Genomic DNA, 23,523 nt, shown 5'->3' with positions numbered 1-23,523 from the left:
ATAGTCTGTCTGTATCACTATTTGGGTGGAGTGACCCATATCTAGTTAGCAACTTCTTTGTCTTTCTGTCTAAGCTGTTTACTTCGTTTTACTGTCCATGCGATTACCCCTGCTCCATATCTTAGTAGTGAAACTGCCCAAATGTTGATAGCTTCAATCTTATTCCGTCCGTTTAATTTCGACTTAAGGATCAGTCTCAGTCTGTGCAAGTACTCCACCTTAAATTTTTCTGTCATTTCTGTCTCCATCAATTTGTCCATTTCCAAAATCCCCAAGTAGTTATAGCCCGTCTCTTGTATCTACTTCATAACCTCCCCCGACGATATCGATAGTCCGTGTATACATTTGATTTTGCCTCTCTTCAAGACTAACACACCACACTTTCTCAGTCCGAACTCTATTCTGATATCAACACTGAAAGTATACACCGTGTCAACGAGGGGACTGACTTGGGCTTGATCTTTACCATAAAGTTTTAGATCGTCCATGAATAACAAATGGTTGACTTTTTGTTGGCTGCTTTTGAATACATACCCAGCTTTTGCTTTCCTCAGTATCAGTGTTAGTGGTATGAAGTACAATACAAAGTACAGTACAAATTATTATTATTATTATTTAATAATAATAATAATAATAATAATTATTATTATTATTATTGTTGTTGTTGTTGTTGTCGTTGTTACTGTTATTATTTGCTATTCACTGTATCAACGAGATGTTCGAGTGTTCTCCGTAACGTTTTGTTTACTAGCATATTTAGTCAAATTTACTTTGTTAATACTGATATTTAACTTCCTGTTAAGTTAAAGAATAGTCCAGCGGGCGAATTATATCTTTCATTTCTTGCCTCTTTACGAGAAACCTTTTGAAAATATTTCTGTTAGGCAAACTACAAATTTAAAAAGCGATTAAGCCTTTAGCAACCAGAAAAAAGATCGTAAAGTGAGAGATAATTTTGAAGGGAAGATTGAATAATGACCCAAAACTTGCCTATTCTCAAAGTACAGAGTCCAATAAACTACACTTTCAGGAAGAGCAACAGCAACAAAAGCATGCCTAACCACTAATAGCATGCCAAACAAAATAACAAGAAGCTGTTAAAGATCTCCAAGAACAAATGCAACTTCATCAACGATATCATCAAGGAGACCAGAATATCTGAGGCATTAGATCTTGCGCTAATCTTTCGCAGCTACAAGGTGTACTCATTTTTAGATAAACCGGCACCAAGTTGTAGAGTCGCTCATTTTCTTGAGAAAGTTCTAGATTTCGCAATATGGAGTATCTTTCGAGACCTGGAGAGTGAGTCGTTGGTGCAGGCCGAGACATCTGTACCCCAGAATATATCCTGTAACTGATTCTCGTCCACCATCGAAATCAGACTGAAACGTATGAAGAAGGTATAACACATTGTGTCGACTAAACTTAAGAATAATTCTGTTCAATATATATTCCTTCCAACCCTGAACAGAAAAGCAACTCACAAAGGTATATACCTACAAAATACATACATATCTATCTATCTATCTATCTATCTATCTATCTATCTATCTATCTATCTATCTATCTATCTATCTATCTATCAGTCCGTCTGTCTGTCTGTTTGCCTGTCTAGTTGTCCGTCCGACTGACTGTCTGTCTACCCATGTCTCTCTGTCAATCTCTCTCTCTCATATATATATATATATATATATATACTAGCAGTATAGTCCGGTTTTTCCCGGGATTAAGTTAGGATTATTAAGCTAATCAAGTTCTTTATTTCAAACCAAACTAAGTAACATCAACATCAAATTTGGGCAGAATCAGTGTCGCGACTGGAGGGCATGGGTTAGGAGTTTGATGGGCAGAGGTGATCAGGTTACACATGCCAGCCTTTTGAAAGCACCACCCCCATCATCTAACTCCTCTTTGCCCATGTGTACTGAACCCTTCCAGCAAGGAAAATAGAATGCGCAAAAGGGCTCCCGATTCTCTGTGTCAGAGGCGGTTATGTTCAGATCACAACTAAGTCTTAATCTTAAGTATATGTATGTATATATATATATATATATATATATATATATATATATATATATATATGTGGGCAACACACACGCGCACACACACGCACGTACGTACACCAACTTCAGACATATTTTTTGTATACATCTTCGTATGTGTGCGTGTGTGTTGCCCGTATATCAACAAAACACTTTTTTCATTGATGGATAAAAAACTTACTCGTCGCTAGAACGGGACTTAACTCCTGTTGTAAACAATCGTCGTTTTCTCCGACTTGAAAATTGTTAAAATTTTGGTTGAAAATTAATTTTTACTGCTATTCGCTGGTGCCTCTGGGAAAAATAAGTTGAAAATGCAGCTAGGGTCATGACGAATGTCCCCCTAAATTTGGAGCGACATCCGTGCTAATTTGTGGACGTGCATAAATTACATTGACGTACACACACCCATCTTGCCCTCTCTGTATATACAGATATATATATATATATATATATATATATATATATATATATATATATATATATATATATATATATATATATATATATATACATACACACACACACACACACACACACATATATATATATATATATATATATATATATATATATGTATATATATATATATATGCATATATATATATTTATGTATATATATATATATATATATATATATATATATATATATATATATATATATATATATATATATATATATATATACATTTTTTATTAACTTGCCCCCTAATTGCGACAACATTGATTTATCAGTAGCAGCTGATTTTGGGTTAGAATGATGTAGCCAGAAGTTATTTGATATTGGAAAAAAAAAAAAAAAAAGCCAAAAGTGTCAGAAATGACAAGTATTTATTAATGCCAACACCGCTGCAGGACGAGTTTTGTCTGCTGCTGATATATATTGTGTATTTAAACACTATGAGACTATAAGAGAATCTATCTCGTGACAAATACCGCAGGAAGATGCACACAATTACACACACACACACACACACACACACACACACACACACACACACACAAGCACACATATATTAATGTGTGTGTGTATGAGTGATGTGTGTATGTACATATCTCAATCGTTTAATACTACATATATAGACATGCAAGACATGCAAGCGGATACATGTGTGTGTATAAATGTGTGTGCATGTATATTTGTGTATGCATATGTATGTGGGTATATGTATTCATATATATATATATATATATATATATATATATATATATATATGTATATATACACACATATATGTGTATGTATGTGTGTATGTATATGTACGTGCATATGTATATACAAAATGTGTGTATGTGCATGTATTTTCGTATGTATATATATGTATATATGTGTGTGTGTGTATATATATGTATGCATAAGCTCACATGTAAATGTACATGTGTGTGCGCGTACGTATGCCATTATGCCTTCTTTCCTCCTCCCTGATTTCTAGCTATCACAGTAACCTATACAATCACATACGTCTATTTATAGAAATTTGAGGTCCTTGTATTCTTCCCTCCACTTTCAATTTTATTACAAAAACTACTATTCATTTTGGTATCACCCCACGTATACCTTTTCTCTTCCCATCCCTTAATGCAGCTCTATCTTATAACCCCTACTCATATAACTCACACTTATTCACTCCTTACCTTCTCATCTCTTCCTATCCCTACCGCACTCCTCTCCCCTCCTCTCCTCACATTATCTTAACCACCAATAAAAACTCCTTTTCTCACTTCTTTCAACCTGTCTTCAGTTTTTTCACGCTTTTCACTTTTTGCTCTCTCTTTTTTCTTTTTTCTACCTTACTTCCTCTCATTTTCTATTCCTATTTTCATTTTGACCTACCTCTTCATTCTAATCATCCACATCTCTCCCTCCGCCACTTGAGTAATGCTACCAATACATTCTCAGATTTTCCTTCACACTACAATACACTTTCGAATGAGCAACACAGAATCCACGGCTCAATCCTTTGAAATGACAAAACATGACCTACTATCTGAGCTTACTTACCATGTACAGGAAACTTTTTTCCCACTCCTACACACCACTTTCCTCGAATAATGGAACTGCAGCTACATCATATTTATATATTTTATATTTTATTTCTACTTTCATTTTATTACTTCCCTCTATATTCCCATCTCCTCCGTTTCCATAATAATTCCTTATTTCGAACTCAAATATTTACCTCTATTCAACCATTTCCCATTGTGTCTGATGAAAGGATATCCATAATATTCCAGAAACAGCTGTAAAACTATATCTATATATTTTTCCTTATAAATATCCTAAAAACTACTCACAGGCTTGGCTCTATTTCATTTTGTCTAATACACACACACACACATATATATATATATATATATATATATATATATATATATATATATATATATATATATATATATATATATATATATATATATGTGTGTGTGTGTGTATGTGTGTGTATATATATATATATATATATATATATATATATATATATAAAATGAAAGGAGGAAAACGCACACACTTTACATAGTTCTAATATATTTTAAAATATGTTTTACATTGTTTGTCGACCGGTTTCGCTTTTGTTAATCTTGACATTAAAATTATTTTAATTACGTATTTTCTTAAGAAAAAGTTTTTGTCCATGTTTTTTTGTGGAGTTTATGAATGAAATTGAACAAGTAGAAAAATCTATGGGGAGGTAATTAGTGATCGTTATTATTGTGGACAGGGGAGATAATTGTTCATCTTTCGGTTGGAGGCGGATAATATATACACAAAAATTAAAAAGCTAGAGTAGTGCGGTGGAATATGTACAGTGATAGGTATCTAATTGTGAATTAAAATATGCACAGAGATCAAAGTTGGTTATACGTGCATAATTAGGCGTGTTCTTTATTTTTCGATGAATGAGTTTTCTTTACTTAAACGTTCTTGCATAGAAATTGTATCCTTGCATTCGTAGAAGGGGAGAACTGTGATACTTGGTTTGATGTTACCTGCACATCTCTCTATGTGCTTACTTAAAGAAATCTGTCTGTATTGCAGGAAACGTATCTACTGTTTATGTAGAGTGGTTCTCCGCCAGAATGTCCCTTTCTCTTATCACAGATACACCCTTACTGATTAAAATCATGGTACCATTTCCGAGTGGACTTGGATGTAAGTGTAATAGTATAATACTTGAGTCTGAAAGCACGTTGCACGGCCACAACACTGTTTAATTTTGCAAATTCGAGTACACATCAGCTGTGTTGCTGTGGTGGTGGTCGTTTTTAGATTTCCTTCTATCCTTGTGGTTTTCAGATCAAAGATGTCTAATAATCTGAAAAAAAAAAGAAAAAAAAGGAGATAACTGTTGTTCGAGAATCGGTTCACAACATGTTTATCAATATATTTGAATTAGTTTAAATATCATAACAACGTGAAATCAGGGAGTGTTTTTGTGGACAAGCTGCATATCGGAAAACCTCTTACATAATACGCATTATGTTCTTAAACTGTAAAGCTTTTGTCGCACCTACTTTTATTTGAATAAGTAACAATACAATAATGTAAGAAGACATTTACAGATACAAAATGTTGGGGTGATTATGACTGAAATGCTTTTGACTTGACGATTATTCTATCAAGATGTACATTATGTTACGCGTGTTTCCGAAACTGTGCGGACTATCAAAATTAATCTTTAGAATTAATTAGCTATCGTTCGCAGCTACATATTTCGTTCAAGACGTAGAAACGAACGAAAGTATATTGATGTATCAGATAATAAATTTATGATAAATTTTCTCATAGATTCCTCTGTAGTAAAGCTCTTTCGATTATTATTGAGAAGTATTTTTGTTATCTTAGGTTACTATCGGAAATTGTAAATGTAAGTGACATTCTTATTTTTCCTGTCATAATATTGTCTCTATAGACATGCTAATTTGCGAATTAAAAATGCATGAAAAAAGTTAATAGAAATTAGAAATGGTAAATTGGTTTAGAATTCACATTGGAGACATTTCAGTTTCAATTTACGTTGTTAGAAAAGTTTAAAAAAAGCAACACAGTGTTTGTTATTTAAGGATTAGCCATGTGTATTTAATTTATTTGCGAATAACTGAACCTGACTATAATTGATAGTTGATTTTTCTTTAGTTGTCAGTTTTGTTGTATTTTTACTATGTAAAGGTATGTAAAGTTCTTGTACAACTTTTCTGTGTTATACACAACATATTGATTGCAGATAAGTTAATGATAATTGCATACACAAAATTTCACATGCTGGATAATGTGACGCATTGTTAGTCTCTGCAGATTGTTTTGCCAAAGTGACGCCATTATGCATGTAGCAAAACTATACACGTGAATGAGATTTATTGAGATTTACGAAAGACTAGGCGTTTCTAGAATCGAGGACATAAATTCAAAAACACAAAAATCTAGTTGGAACATGTGACTTCATTACCCCAAATATTTTCCGAAGCCCCCAAAATGCACGATTATAAGCACAGCATAAGTTATCTGATGTAAAGCATAATATAATTGTATATATGTGTGTATGTATGTATGCATGTATGTATGCATGTATGTATGTATGTATGTATGTATGTATGTATGTACGTATATATATATATATATATATATATATATATATATATATATATATATATATATATATATATGAGAGTATTGTAGTTCGCTTGAAGCATTGTGTATTGTTTGTAAACTAATGATAGTAAATAGTAATAATATGTTTTGAATGGCACTCAAATACCATTCGAAACATATTATTACTATTTACTATCATTACTGTTTACACACACACGCACACATACACACACACACACACACATATATATATATATATATATATATATATATATATATATATATATATATATATATATATATATATATATATATATATATATATATATATATATATATATATATATATATATATATGGGAGAATATACAAATAATAACAACAGACGAGGACAGGTGGTGTAAATAACAAAAGGATATATTAGTATGACGCTCGGGAATACGGAAAGTCTTTGACGTTTCGAGCTACGCTCTTCAACAGAAAGAATACGGAGACAAGGAGAAAAACACGGAGAAAAAAAATTGAATAGTGTTCAGTCAACGGTCAATCATATACATACATATATGTATGCATGTATATGCAATGGATTTTTACATTTAAAATAGTCTGACTTAGTTCTCCTCACCCCACAAATATATATATATATATATATATATATATATATATATATATATATATATATATATATATATAGTTGTGTCTAGGGAGAGTAATTCTCTTTTAGTACCTTATTATTTAACACACTCAGCGATTCAGTTTCCATCCATTTACTTCTTTATTTTTTCTAAAATATTCGTTGCGTCTTGCAACCTTCTCAATAGTGGTTGACTCTGCTTTCTGAGCTTCGTTCTTTTTGTTTGTTTGTGCGCATGTGTGTGGATCACTGTGTGTGCACATACACATATGTATGCATGTGTGTATGTATGTGTATGCATGCATATGTGTGTATGCATGCATTTGTGTATGTATGTGTATGCATATAAGTATGCATATATATATGTATACGCTTGTATGCGCATATATATTCTGCATATTCATGTGTTTGTAGTTTGTGTGTTCGTGTATTTGCATGTGTGTAGTGTACCTCTTCCTCCTCATATGTGCAAATCTGAATGTGTCTGTGTATGGTTTCTTTTTACTATGTGCGTCTGTTATGTATGGATATTTGTCACCATATGTGTCCTTGTGTGAAGTGTGCATGTGTGTATAAGGTGCATAGAAGATGCTTTTATAGACAAGAACAGGATATACATAGGTGAGACATCTAGGAGCATTGTAGAAACACTAAGTGGACATTTGAGACAATATGACGACAATTAACAGTCCGCCACACTCTACCAACATGACAAAGACCAACATGGAGGCAGCCTGGGTCAACTTAACATCCACATTTTATTCAACCACCCGAAGGACCCAACTCTCAGACAGATACAGCAGTATGTCCTCATAAATGAAACATCCCCAGTACTAAATAGGAAATATACGTAGTAGGTAGCCATATCCCTATACCGACGGCTTATATATATACATATGTATATATATATATATATATATATACACCGGCATGGTCACATGCTTCCGGTCATTAATCCTTTCCTTCCTTGGCTTTCGCCAAGCAACGCACGCCACCACTTTGTCTCTCTCGGTTCCGTGCCTCATCGCGTTCATACACACATAATTTTTCTCGTCTGGCCGTAAAGCCTTTTCTGTTCGTTTTCCTGTCTTGTTTTTTGTCCGCCACTACATTCCTCCATGGCTAGATTTAATTTGCGTATACAAATTTAATCTGCGATCCATGGGACGAGCCGTTTTAACGATGCGTCCTGCCCGAAGCTCGTCGAAACGCCGGTGTTAAAACGTGGGTAGCTGATGAAGTAGAATGTTCTCTATGTGGCTCGTGTGTTCTCGTCTACGTTTGTTTGCAATGTCCTGTACCCAGATATGCACCTATACATACAGGTGGATGTCGGTATGCACATACCTGTACGTATATATGCATACACTCATTTACTATTTGTTTATATATATATATATATATATATATATATATATATATATATATATATATATATATATATATATATATATATATATATATATACATATGTATATATATATATATATATATATATATGAACAGACAAGCAGCACACATGCCCATATACATACGCAAATGAAGACTGAAACCCATGACCGTATACACACATGCACACACTTACACAAGGTCACCTATGGAGACACACACATCATACATGTCAGACGCACGTACATAGTCACAAAAACCCATACACAGACACACTCAGACATGCACAAACAAGGAGACAGAGGTACACACACTCAAGCACAAACACACATACACACGCGTGCGCGCAAGCACGCACACATGCAATCACAAACACATAAAAACAAAGACGAACACACAAACACATGGATATGCAGAATACATACAGACAAAAGTACACGCACACTACACACACACATATATGTATATATATATATATATATATATATATATATATATGCATACACACACATACGCATACATGCATACACGTACATACCTGCTTATATACATATGTGTATGCACACGGATGTGTAAACCCACACGCATGCGCACAAACAAACAAAAAGAACGCCGTTCAGGGAACGGACAGAGCCAACGACTATTGAAAAGGTTGCAAGACGCAAGGATACTTTTAGAAGAAATAAAGAACTAAATGAATGGAAACTGAATCGCTGAGTGTGTTAAATAATACAGCATACAAAAAAAAAGGAGAATGACTGTCCCTAGACACAACAAAATAAGTTTCAACACACGAACTCATATTAAGAATCTTGCAAACAAAATCCCAAAATGACGATGTCTCCTGGGAATAAACAACAGTAGCATTCGCCCCACAAGGAGACTGCCACATTAAGTTGGCAAAAAATCATTACTTTACATATATATATGTATATATATATATATATATATATATATATATATATATATATATATATATATATATATATATATATATATATATATATATATATATATATATATATATATATATATATATATATATATATATATATTGTCTATCGCGAAGTTCATTCTCTTGCAAAACCTCGAGAGAAACAAGTTGAAGATAACGTCCTATATATATATATATATAATTATATATTATTATGTATATATATATATATATATATACATACATATATGTATATATGCATATATTATATGTAAATATTATACATATGAATTATGTATTATGTATGGATTATGTATGTATTCGTGTGTGCGTGCGTGTGCATGTATTCGGGCTTCCAAACAACAATTGAAAACGCAAAGAAAATTTTGTTTCATTCGACCACAGTCAATATTATTTCTAAACTGCAGCCATCATGCACATACACACACATACACGCACGCAAGCACACACACATACACACACACATGCATACATACATACATACACTCGCATATATATATATATATATATATTATATACATACGTGTGTGTGTGCGTGTGTGTACATGTATGGTGCAGGTATGCTACATTCGAATTCATTCAATTTCACGCCTTCTCAAAAAGCAATAACGTACATGTTTAACTACCTATTTATTTGTAGAAGAACTTTTTAAAACAATATATTGAGAATAAAAGTTCAGAAATAAAACAAAATGCGGTTTGAATTGCAAAGTAAAAAGAAATGAAAAATACGAAATCATAGTAAAACAAACAGAAAACTACACAAATCCTTCCGCAGCTGGGAACAGTAACATCGAGTAACGCTGATTTAGAATACGTTATCCTATCTGGCTGGCAATAAAGTGCGGTATGCTTTTTCATCATACGTGGGTTCGTCTTCGGATAACAAAATAGATCTCACATTCAGATGAACGAACTTAACCATGCATATGTATGTATGTATGTATGTATGTATGTATGTATGTATGTATGTATGCATGTATGTATGTCTCAGATACATTCTCAATGTTGGCTGGACCTCAAAACTTCCAGACACACAGGTCCTGAGGACAGCTAATATCTTGAGTATTGAGGCAATGGTGCACAAGCAACGGTTATGTTGAACTGGACACCTTATTAGAATGAAAGATAGCAGGATTCCTAAGCAGATGCTATATGGAGAACTTGTGAATGGAAGGAGACTCCGGCAGAAACCAAGGCTGCGATTTAAGGACTGTGTCAAGTCCTCATTAAAGGCCTGTGATATGCAGGACACTGACTGGGAGAACAATGCCTGTCATCACCACAGATAGAGGAAGCAGGCTAAGGAGGGGATCAACACTTTTGAGAGAGCACGTATCCAGCATGAAGAACTCAAGCGAGTTGCGCGAAAGCGCAAGGCTCCTATAGTGAATGGGGGAAAGCTTGGTCTGCAATGTTTGCAGTAGTGTATGCTTGTCAAGGGCAGGGCTCATTAGCCACCAATGGAGCCGCACATGCAAAATATAAGTTAGTCCTAGAGCGCGCAATGTTCCTGAAGTTCGGCAATGGTCTTCTTCGGTGACGAGTGGACGGCCATCATGTATGTATGTATGTATGTATGTATGTATGTATGTATGTATGTATGTATGTATGTATGCGTGCATGTATGCATGTATATATGCAGATTTGTATGTTTTGTTTTGTGTATGTCGTCAGATGCATATCTACACATGCTCATGTATACTTAAATGATAAACTTCTGGAAAGTTTTATAGCTTTTTACAGTTCCAAGAATGAATAGGATCTGTAGTCTTCGGATCAGCTTTCTCCTTTCCGGTTTTGAGAAGCCTAATTCCTCAAGATTGGTATTTAGGCAGTTTGTTACATATCCCATATGCGTGTATGTATGTATGTATGTATGTATGTATGCATGTATGTACATGTATGTGTGTGTATATGTGTGTATGTACGTGTGTTTGTATATATGCAGGTATGTTTGTATGTATGTATGGATGGATGCATGCATGTATGTACGTATGTTTCTCTTTTGTTTTTAAACGTTTAAATTCTTTCTCTGAAGAAGGAGCTGGTTTCTAACAAAGATGCATAATCCCATCATTGGTAAATAGATAGCGAAATCAATGTCTTATTTTAAACTTGGGAAATGTCTTGCATTGCAGATTCGGAAATGTCTTGCATTGCAGATTCGGAAATGTCTTGCATTGCAGATTCGGAAATGTCTTGCATTGCAGATTCGGAAATGTCTTGCATTGCAGATTCGGAAATGTCTTGCATTGCAGATTCGGAAATGTCTTGCATTGCAGATTCGGAAATGTCTTGCATTGCAGATTCGGAAATGTCTTGCATTGCAGATTCGGAAATGTCTTGCATTGCAGATTCGGAAATGTCTTGCATTGCAGATTCGGAAATGTCTTGCATTGCAGATTCGGAAATGTCTTGCATTGCAGATTCGGAAATGTCTTGCATTGCAGATTCGGAAATGTCTTGCATTGCAGATTCGGAAATGTCTTGCATTGCAGATTCGGAAATGTCTTGCATTGCAGATTCGGAAATGTCTTGCATTGCAGATTCGGAAATGTCTTGCATTGCAGATTCGGAAATGTCTTGCATTGCAGATTCGGAAATGTCTTGCATTGCAGATTCGGAAATGTCTTGCATTGCAGATTCGGAAATGTCTTGCATTGCAGATTCGGAAATGTCTTGCATTGCAGATTCGGAAATGTCTTGCATTGCAGATTCGGAAATGTCTTGCATTGCAGATTCGGAAATGTCTTGCATTGCAGATTCGGAAATGTCTTGCATTGCAGATTCGGAAATGTCTTGCATTGCAGATTCGGAAATGTCTTGCATTGCAGATTCGGAAATGTCTTGCATTGCAGATTCGGAAATGTCTTGCATTGCAGATTCGGAAATGTCTTGCATTGCAGATTCGGAAATGTCTTGCATTGCAGATTCGGAAATGTCTTGCATTGCAGATTCGGAAATGTCTTGCATTGCAGATTCGGAAATGTCTTGCATTGCAGATTCGGAAATGTCTTGCATTGCAGATTCGGAAATGTCTTGCATTGCAGATTCGGAAATGTCTTGCATTGCAGATTCGGAAATGTCTTGCATTGCAGATTCGGAAATGTCTTGCATTGCAGATTCGGAAATGTCTTGCATTGCAGATTCGGAAATGTCTTGCATTGCAGATTCGGAAATGTCTTGCATTGCAGATTCGGAAATGTCTTGCATTGCAGATTCGGAAATGTCTTGCATTGCAGATTCGGAAATGTCTTGCATTGCAGATTCGGAAATGTCTTGCATTGCAGATTCGGAAATGTCTTGCATTGCAGATTCGGAAATGTCTTGCATTGCAGATTCGGAAATGTCTTGCATTGCAGATTCGGAAATGTCTTGCATTGCAGATTCGGAAATGTCTTGCATTGCAGATTCGGAAATGTCTTGCATTGCAGATTCGGAAATGTCTTGCATTGCAGATTCGGAAATGTCTTGCATTGCAGATTCGGAAATGTCTTGCATTGCAGATTCGGAAATGTCTTGCATTGCAGATTCGGAAATGTCTTGCATTGCAGATTCGGAAATGTCTTGCATTGCAGATTCGGAAATGTCTTGCATTGCAGATTCGGAAATGTCTTGCATTGCAGATTCGGAAATGTCTTGCATTGCAGATTCGGAAATGTCTTGCATTGCAGATTCGGAAATGTCTTGCATTGCAGATTCGGAAATGTCTTGCATTGCAGATTCGGAAATGTCTTGCATTGCAGATTCGGAAATGTCTTGCATTGCAGATTCGGAAATGTCTTGCATTGCAGATTCGGAAATGTCTTGCATTGCAGATTCGGAAATGTCTTGCATTGCAGATTCGGAAATGTCTTGCATTGCAGATTCGGAAATGTCTTGCATTGCAGATTCGGAAATGTCTTGCATTGCAGATTCGGAAATGTCTTGCATTGCAGATTCGGAAATGTCTTGCATTGCAGATTCGGAAATGTCTTGCATTGCAGATTCGGAAATGTCTTGCATTGCAGATTCGGAAATGTCTTGCATTGCAGATTCGGAAATGTCTTGCATTGCAGATTCGGAAATGTCTTGCATTGCAGATTCGGAAATGTCTTGCATTGCAGATTCGGAAATGTCTTGCATTGCAGATTCGGAAATGTCTTGCATTGCAGATTCGGAAATGTCTTGCATTGCAGATTCGGAAATGTCTTGCATTGCAGATTCGGAAATGTCTTGCATTGCAGATTCGGAAATGTCTTGCATTGCAGATTCGGAAATGTCTTGCATTGCAGATTCGGAAATGTCTTGCATTGCAGATTCGGAAATGTCTTGCATTGCAGATTCGGAAATGTCTTGCATTGCAGATTCGGAAATGTCTTGCATTGCAGATTCGGAAATGTCTTGCATTGCAGATTCGGAAATGTCTTGCATTGCAGATTCGGAAATGTCTTGCATTGCAGATTCGGAAATGTCTTGCATTGCAGATTCGGAAATGTCTTGCATTGCAGATTCGGAAATGTCTTGCATTGCAGATTCGGAAATGTCTTGCATTGCAGATTCGGAAATGTCTTGCATTGCAGATTCGGAAATGTCTTGCATTGCAGATTCGGAAATGTCTTGCATTGCAGATTCGGAAATGTCTTGCATTGCAGATTCGGAAATGTCTTGCATTGCAGATTCGGAAATGTCTTGCATTGCAGATTCTGGTGAGCTAAGGAGCAGCATCGAATGTATTAGTAAATAAATTCAACTACTATATGCATTAATTATCCTCTTTTATATCTGTATATCTCTATACGAACACATGCACAGTTATATGCACAGACACACACACTCATACACACAAAGACACACATACCCCCAACACACACATACCCCCTCACAGATCTAATATAACCTGGATAATAACCCCATAGTGTGTTTCCCAAATCTTCTCTCCGAGTATCGGCTACCAAATGTTATTATACTGTAAGACTTCTCCTGTCACTGGATGTAAAATTCCGCGATTCTCAGAAAAGTATAAAAAAAAACGAAGATTGATTGACCCAAAAGATAGATTGAACGAAAAGATGGATTGGGCAAGCTTTATAACAAACCATTATAATTGTTTCTATGCATCATTATCAGCTGTTAATTGATGAATGTTACATATATTATACATAATATTGAACTAATATGATTCAACAATAGCTGTATATAAGCGCATCCTCGGTTGACCATAGTCAAAGCGCGGCATATATGTGTGTGTGTAATGGTGCGTGCGTGTGCATGCATGTGTGTACATATGTAATATGCATATGCGTGTGTGTGTTTATATATATATATATATATATATATATATATATATATATATATATATATATATATATATATATATATGTACACATTTACACATATATATGTGTGTTTATATATATTGCAATGTAAGCCAAAACACAATGGGAGAACGTATTTTGGTTGAAAAGAAAAATATTTTATTTTAATTATAACAATTACTGATAAGCAGGTCACAACTCGATGCTTGCTTGCTTGCTTGCTTGCTTGGTAGTCCACCGATCTCTGTTGAAGACGAACTCTGTGGTCTCAGCAGTCAACGGTGGGACGCATGTGGCTGCGCAGCTCAAAGCCGGAAGCACACAGGCACCAGCAGGTTGGACACTACTAGACTGTGGTCGGGACTGAGGATGCTGCGGCCTGGTGACATCTGTCCCTTGCTGTTGCGAGGCGTTGCTGTGTATGTGCTGTCTATCCTCTCCAAAGACAGCTACAGCAGTGTAGGTGGTTGACCTCCAGGTAGCGCTGTTTCTGACTGCAGTCTCAAGTTTGCGATGTTTGATTCCACACCACTTTAGGTTGCCCTATAGGGTGTCCTTATTACTCAACTTGTATCTTCCTCGTTGCTTTGTGCATTCCTTCAGCTCACCCTACATAGTTGAGTGGATGTCATGGTGAGAGTGAAGGCGTTGATGATAGTGACAAGCCGTCTGTTGCTGATGGAGAGGCGGATCTTCATCCGCCTTTCATTCACCCCAGTCGGGGAGATCAGGGATCTTTTTATGGAGTTTGATCTTGGTTGCACGTCCAATCCTGTGGACGCAGTCTCTGTTCTGGGTCTTTCCTTTCCAGAAAAAGTTGTATCCAGTCTGGTTTCATTTAAAGCAGTGATGTCGATGTTGTGCCTCGACATGTTGGCTTCAAGGGCTGTCCTCTGGGGTCTTGAAGCATTGTCACGATCTAGAAGGGTTCCTATGTTTCACGACCCGATGATCAGTTGGAATTTATTGCAAGTGGATTAAGTCTGCCAGCCACGGTAAACTGGCAATATGGTGTAGGGCGGGTTCTCTTTAGGCCGCTTTATCTATGTCCCACGATTCCTGGGATCAGCAGTGCGTTCCTAAAAAAGCTGCGCAGTCGCCTGAGATTCTGTCGAAGTTCTCCGCTGTCTCGAGTTCGAAGAAGAACGACCAAAGTCCCAGGCAGCCTACGTGCAGGTTCGTGACTATGAATTCCTGGAGCTGTCTCCACCTGCCACTTTCGCCATTTCCCCGTTGCCGCAGTACTTCAGTAGCATGTTGGGGCTGGGATACACAGTCACCTGTGCTAGAGCTTGATTAAAGTGGAAGAGTATTTGCACGTAGGAAATCCTACTCTCTCGGCAAAAGAAACCCTTACCCAGTGGCAGGGAGAACAGTTGCGTGTAGAAACCTCCCTCCTGCAGTGGATGACCAGAACGTCTTCGGGTCTTATTTTGCCCTAAGCGCTCCACAACGCCTGCTGGGACCACCTTCTTAGCCGTTGGAACTTGTCCACCCAGTCCACCGGAACCAGTCTTCGCACGCCAAAGGTTGGTAAACCTTGATTTACTTACCGAGGGTTTCAGACCCATCGGCTACTCTCACCTAGTTTAACCGGCCTATCGAAACTGTTGCCGCTGTTGCATGCGGTGGTGTGACCGCTGTTGCATGCAAACAGTTACGAGAAGCCTTGAGTGAGCGCTAAGAGTCAACTGGGGACCGAAGTGGGAGGATCATATCTAAAAGTGTGCGACAGTCCCCCCATCAGTGGTGCTACTCCCACCCGATTACTCCAGACAAATATAAAACACGTTATATATATATGTGTATAGATATAAGACAAAATAAAAATAATAAAGAACAAAAATAAGAATTAAAAATGATTATAAAAATATAGATATAAAAAGAAGTTTAAAAATATTCAACATATATATATTCTACACCCACCCACCCCACACGCGCACACACGCGCACACACGCGCACACACGCGCACACATATTGTTGAATGGCCGTTGACAACTCATCAGTTCCTCTTATTTTTCGCCCCTTAGGGTATCCAACAAATTACCCTCCTCACAAAGCAAGCTTGGTGGTGTTGCCAGTTTAGTTCTCGATGACCCGACCAAGTAAAAGGTTGTTCTGGGTTACATGTTACCAGTATCGTTGAAGAGCAACCAGTAGTACTCGAGAGCGACCTGACAACTCGATGCATACAAATATAAGACAATAAAGTGCATCTTTTTTCCAGCATGAATGCAAGAAATGAGCCAGTGATCACCAGGGCCGTATCAAATCAACTGCAGGGGAAATTTGTTACATTGTTATAGCAGATGGCCAATTTAGTTAAAGATGTTATAACTAATTTTCATCTAACAACCATTCTAACGAGCAAGAAGCCAATACATCGACACGACATTCGCAGTGCTTGAAGGACAGTAAAATTGAATATTAAATCAAATGAAGAGTACTTGACACTCTAAAATTATATATATATATATATATATATATATATGGAACCAAGATGTGAATATTTTTTCTCAGAGGTTTTCAACAAATCTTCAGAAATCATATTACCTATCTGAACTCTAGAAAGGAAATCTTTAGAAAATGTCGTCGCATAATCATACGCACAGAAGTCAATCCTGTCAATGGACCACAATCCATTCTCGATAAACACCCGTGAGTACCGTATTTTCTTTTTCTCCGCTATTTTCCCTCCATTTTTCATTTCTTCTATATACCTTGCTTATTGTACTTCTTCAATTCCTGCGTTTCCTTCACCTGTTTCTTCAAATTGTCTTTTAACACAATGTTTTTTATTCCATGAATATGTATACACACATACACAGATACATAGATACATATATACCTACTTACTTACATACATATATACACGCATACATACACACACACACACACACACACACATATACATATATACATTTATGTAAGTAAATACATGTATTTATGTATGTATATGTATATATATATTTACAAATATATATGTACATGTATATATGTACATACATATGTATATACATATGTGTATATATATATGTGTATATATATGTATATATATATATGTATACATATATATATATATATATATATATATATATATATATATATATATATATATATATATATATATATATATATATATATATATATCTTCAAAAGCTAGTCTATATATTATATTCGAGAATGTGACAGGCGTACGGAAATAACACTCAATACATATTGTTGGAGTTGTATTTATTAACAGGTCGACTTAGCTTCTGGTCTTAATTAAGTTTCTTAAACGTGAAAGCAAATCGAGCACTTCGGTTATTTGCAAGCAAAGTGAAGAAAAGTAAAATAACTTCTTTATTGCAAAGATAACTTAATCCAACCGGCTGTTGCATAGATAGATGGATGCACTCCACATATTAAAGCAGGCGGAATATTAATGTAACTCAGTCATAAATGTATAGTATTTGGTGCGTCAGTCGCATCAGTGCTCAAGGCATTGTGTAATGAAAAATGGCTTCTGTATTAGAGAAAGGAGAGAGTTTATTGTCCGATTTTCGGATACGGTAGATGTAATAATAACTTAGCGACCACAGATGGCTGGTAGAGACACAAGGCAACGTGAAATGCTAATGTCACTTAGTCATCGGTGTGTGGTACTTGGCTTAGATGTCTATAGTGTTTTAGTTGGATCACCGAGTAGCAGGAATAAATGGGGTGATAACTGTGCGAGTAGCGAGACTATCAAATACAATACCTTCAAATGCATCAAAAGAGAAGTACATTTTCCGTTGTGTTTTTTAATAGGAGTAGTTAGTACTTACTTGCCTGTTAAGGAAGCTAAGACAACGTTACTTTCACCTAGAATCTGCTGTCGCTAGGTCATCTCTACTTCGATGACCATAACTGTACATCAGATTGTAAACACTTCTCACCACCCTGTGTCTTAAGTACTGATGAATTTGAACCACCAACTGGAGTGCGTCAATGACTAATGACGTTAATATCCTGCCTGCTTCGACATGTAGAAACTTCCATCTGTTATCTGTCATCACAGAGTTATGACTACAGCAACGTGAGCTGTTGTCAAATGGGAGTTGTCTCTCTTAAATAAAGGAGCCCCTTTGTTCTTTATTTTCTTTTTGAATATCTCCGAAGAGCTACTCTAGCTTTCATCCCAACGAAAATTTAACGTCAAAATACAAGCTAAACTATTACTCAGTATACATACATATGTGTGTATATGGGTGTGTGTGTGTATGTGTGTGTGTCTACCAACATAAATATGTTATATCATAATATAACTTATAAACACACTAATATAGTATAGACGGACAAACACACAAACACACACACATGTACATACTTATTATATGACAATGTAATTTTTTAAAAAAGACTAGATTAATGTCTCTTATGATAGTTAACCTAAGGCTAGACAACAACTGCGAGCCTTTATATGAGAACTTACGCTACAAATCGACTTGATAAAAATAGCAAAGACACTACATATTGTACACTACCTTTTTTAAAAAACAGAAGAGTACAATAGGGTTTATAGTCCCCGTGATTCTCAAAGACAGAAAGTAAGCTTTCATGAATACTCTATTGAAAATAGAATTAACCAAATTTCCAGAAGGGAATTTGCTTCATGTGTCTTTCCTCCTTAAAGAAAGACACATTCGGGTATAGAATTCTTGTTATACGCAAAAAAAACAAGTGAATAACTTTACACAACACATATTTTACTGCGATATCTGATGGAAAACACAAATATTGAAACGATTAGTAAAAAGCCCAATACAAATCGGCTTGAGTGCGCGTGTGTATTTGTATGTGTGTGTATATATATTTAAGTATAAGTATATGCATTATATGTGTGTATATATATGTATATGTATGTATATATATATATATGTGTGTGTGTGTGTGTGTGTGTGTGTGTGTGTGCGTATGTGTATGTATGTATGTATGTATGTATATCTGATGTTTGTGTGTGTGTGTGTGTGTGTGTGTGTGTGTGTGTACGTTTACATGCACACAAAGTGAAACTCGTAAATTAATTCAATATTTGAGAAAAGATAACCACAACGAGAAAAGTGTAATAAACTAATTCAATATTTAAGAGCAGATTGTTCTCTAAACAGTATCGGTTATGACCTTCGACAGAATATTTAAGCAAACAATCGAATTTCAACTTAGTCGTGTCTCATCACCTCCGGTACAGTTAGTAATGCAGTTCAGTTAAAAATGTCTCTGCTGCTACGACGATTGATGCCGGTTTGATTTTGACACGTAACTACACTTATTACTGTAACTATAAACGCTGATGTTTATCTTCAAATCTGTTCCTCTTTCGCAAGCTACAATATCAATGTTGCTATTGATTTCTACCCTACATTAATTCGTTCTTGTTGTATGACTTCTTATTTAAGTTTGAAAGACAACAATGTTACAGCTCTCCGTTTCTTTTCCTCTAAACGATTGGAATATGTTACTAATATACAAAAAGATACTAAAGTGGTGCGTAGGTAGAATCGTTAGCACGCATACTTAGCAGCGTTTCGTTCGTTTTTACGTTTTCAGTTCAAATTCCGCAGAGGTCAGCTTTGACTTTCATCCATTCGAGGTCGATAAAATAAATACCAATTGAACACTAGGGACGATGTTATCAATTTACACATCACCCGAAATTGTTGGCCTTATGCCAAAAATTGAAATCAGTATACAAAACACTGCTGATTTCTCATTCACAAGGTTCATCAATCCAGGCTCAGTAAAAGAAAAGAAAATGGAATTTGTAACATTTTCTAGATTGTAATTCAAAATTAATTAGTCAATCGAAGATCGAAACCTTCGAACACACAAGGAGCATACATTATACTATGAAGAATCAGTTCTTACTAGAATTGAAAGCTGGACGGACTTTGTTGCACTAAATTCACGGCAAAATATCCGCTGGTCATTTACGTATTTATATGTTTCTACATTTATTTATACAGTTATGCACGTACGAATATATAATTTATGCCTTTCTGCATGCGTACCAGGATGTGTGTGAGTTTATACATCTTTCTCCCCCCTCTCCCCCTCCCCCCTCTTTCTCTCTCCTTGCATGAGAGAGTATAAAAGTGAAGTGGATATGTGTACTCTCTTCTTGTAGAAGGAGAATGTTATGTTTCCCCTACATTTGAAATCCCTAAAACAAACAAAATAAATTAATCTCAAAAATATTATTTACCATAAAATTTTAATTAGCTATTAAAAATATTTTTATTAGAAAAAAAATTAACATTCTCAACACTACCTGAAACGTGAAATGCAGTTATCTATTTTATTTCTGAAGCTAGAAACATCATCCAACATCATTGATAATAAAGAGAAAAACACGAAGCGCTTCAGTTTAAAAAAATCGCTTAAAAATTCTACTCAGAGGAATTTATGGCCTTGCAGAAATATTATAGTTTTGACAATATTTGACGCATGACGGAGTAATTAACAAGTTATTTTCTCAATCATGTGATACTAGGTTTGATCAACTTGCATGTCATCTTGAAAAACTGTCATCTACCAAGAAATTAGCGTGTGAAATCGAGTAGTCAAAAATTGTATAGCAGCCTGTATAATTGACCGTTCGTATGACGCGAAGATCAGGCTTATCATAAATTATGTAAAGAAGAGTCCGATTGAAGATTATGCCGTAAGTACAAGGGCTTGTTGAGTACTTATACAGTGGGTATGTGGTTCCAGAGAACTAAAATTTTAATTTTAAAAAACTGACAAATCTAATCTGTCCAGCAGTTGTTTGAAATGTTAGCCTAATCTTCAATCTAGGTGTTTGGAAACGCGATGCATGACTTTTCTTGAAATATTCTAATTTGATTATAGATAGCCCCCCTTTTTTATATCCTAGGTTACTTTCATAGAAAAGTTCGGTAAGAATTATTCTTAACTTGATTGGCCAAACTTCGCTGATATACTTGTAAATAACTTATGAACTCATAATACTCTGTTGTTGATGCAGTATATTTCCCACCCATAGGGGTTGCGAGCCAGCAGAATCGTTTGCACAACGGGCAAAATGCTTAGCGGCACTTCGCTCGTCTTTTCGTTCTGATTTCAAATGCCACCGAAGTCAACTTTGCCTTTTCATCCCTTCAAGGTCGATAAAATAAATACTAGTTGAACACCAGAGTGAATGTAATCTACTTACCATCCCCTCAAAATTGCTGACCTTGTGCTAAAATTAGAAAGAATATTGTCTACACAGCTCTTCCTCTTTTCCTATTTACAAGGCTTCGGTTTGAAATAATCTAGATGTGTGAGATGATTAAAGCCTATTGCTTGTCGAAATATTCTCAAACACTAAACGTCCAGTATGATATGACAGCGTAACATATAACTAAGACGTTATCGACCTAAACAGTTTTGATATCAATCTTATACGCCAGAATGGTGAAAGCTGTAAAGATAGAAAGATGCCACTTAATAGAACGGATACAACATTGTAAACAGCATCAGAACGAATGATAAGAAATAAACAAAAATAAAATAAATAGATAACATAAATGAAATAACGTGTATTTCGTAGTTTTGCAATGTTTTATTCAGCTCCCCATGTGAGTGTGATCAGAAGATGGTTTGGAGTTTCATTGGTTTCATCTATAATTCAAAAGGATTGCTCAGTCATCGATGGATGCCTATGCTGATCAGAAGTCAAGTCACTGACACAATCATAGATTGGCAGAAAACTGCACGTAGTTTTATCGTTTAGTGGCATCGATTTAATTTCTTTCACCAAAATTCCATAGAACAAACGTGATCGACATGTAAAAGAATCAATAGATTTTCGTTTAATATTTATTCACCCTCTCAATAAAGCGATAAATAGATCCACTGATTGAGGTGTTTTGTGATCAGAGGTATCCAAAAACTGCTATTACGTATTTATTGATTCAAGGCGATGCTGTATGAAATTTGTGACCTTCAAGCCGTGTTTTTGAGGACATTGAAAATAAAGCAAGCAACTTACAGACAGGAATCGAACCTACACTGTAGGCTAAAACTTACCAGCAATTTACCACCTACACTGTCGGACTGGCTCCGCACACTTTATGGTTATAAGTACTATTTTTTTCACATCATGCCGTTTTTTAAATGAATAGAAGGTAACAGTAAAAATCAATATTTTTATCACGTGATTCACAAATGTGTTTGTAATTAAAATTATAGGCGTTGTGCCAATGTGAGAAATCATAATTAGAATTTTGATTTTTATTTTCTATTATAACAATTCATCATGCTAGTACTTTAAATCACACAAGCGCGCGCCTGCGCCTACATTCATATATATAAATAAACCGTTTCAGCTGTGCACAATCAAATACAAACCTGTATATATATATACACTTGTAAATGCATTGTGCCGTTGATGTGTATGTATATAAGTATGTATATTTGAGTCTCTTTTTGTATGCGGTAAGCTTTCATTTTTCAGGACTAAGTTCTTGGTATGTTTTCATTTTCCCAGTAGAAATCATTTCAGTTTAGTGGGAAATAATATTCTGGAAAGCATGGACGCGCCCGAAACTTTCATTAATACATATTTCTCTTTAATATTGAAATAGATC

At 35.6% G+C, this 23,523-nt stretch overlaps 1 long non-coding RNA gene across 1 annotated transcript in view; it reads right to left on the bottom strand.

Annotated features, from left to right (window-relative positions):
* Positions 1 to 4,604: 4,604 nt before the first annotated feature.
* Positions 4,605 to 23,523, bottom strand: part of LOC149137593 (uncharacterized) — a 30,923-nt gene continuing 12,004 nt past the window's right edge. The window contains exon 2 of the long non-coding RNA XR_016238770.1: positions 4,605 to 5,353. This is a non-coding gene — a long non-coding RNA (uncharacterized LOC149137593). The remainder of the gene's footprint in view (positions 5,354 to 23,523) is intronic.

Source organism: Octopus bimaculoides, chromosome 1 (assembly GCF_046866305.1).
Source record: "Octopus bimaculoides isolate indiv1 chromosome 1, ASM4686630v1, whole genome shotgun sequence".
In the NCBI taxonomy this organism is placed as follows: domain Eukaryota; kingdom Metazoa; phylum Mollusca; class Cephalopoda; order Octopoda; family Octopodidae; genus Octopus; species Octopus bimaculoides.
This window is presented reverse-complemented; position numbering and strand designations above follow the sequence as displayed.